The sequence below is a fragment of the Cynara cardunculus genome (genome assembly GCF_001531365.2).
Source record: "Cynara cardunculus var. scolymus isolate 2C chromosome LG 17, CcrdV1, whole genome shotgun sequence".
Lineage (NCBI taxonomy): Eukaryota > Viridiplantae > Streptophyta > Magnoliopsida > Asterales > Asteraceae > Cynara > Cynara cardunculus.
Window position 1 is genome coordinate 3,733,750 of NC_037544.1, and position 749 is coordinate 3,734,498.

A 749-nucleotide genomic window follows, 5' to 3' on the forward strand; every position below is an offset into this window, starting at 1 on the left:
AAATTAGTTAATAATTGAATTTAATATTTATTAATATCAGTAATAATAAATTTTTATTAACATTTTATGTATAATTAATATTTATTTTTAATTAACAGTAAAATAACAAATTAATCACAGTTATAATTATAAAAGTGACAATAAGCTAGCTTATATCTATCCAAACATGTACCCAACAAATAAGGTAACGTATTTTTTCCAAACAATTGCTTAAACTGATTTAGTTAATGTTTGCTTGAGTGTTTCTACTTAACTGTTCATGGTATGATTATTAGCAACATACCTTTTGAGATTGTTTGCAGGCTTCTATCATATATAAACAAACACCTTGCGATGTCCAGTTTATATTTATCCATTATTTCACCAAGAAGACATGCCACAAGCTTTAACATTGGGTTGAGTTGTTCAAATGTCTTCAACCTAACCCATATGGTACCCTAGTATATCCCATCTGAAGATACAATATGAAGCTGAAATATATACAGATATGACATCTATCCCAAATAGTTTTGGTGAATGAATTAAATAGGTACAACTAAAAGCAAAGTAAAGTACAAGGGCACTTTAATGGAGTCCAAAAGGACCATGCTACATTCAGGCTCAAGTTAGGGGATAGTTTGAATCATGTGGGTGATTCAAACCCACATGACTTCAAAAACATTTGCTACATTTTAAAGCTAGAAAATATTTGGGTGATTGACTCCTAGACCCCATCAAAAAAAACTGACCCAAAAAATTTCACTCGAGAG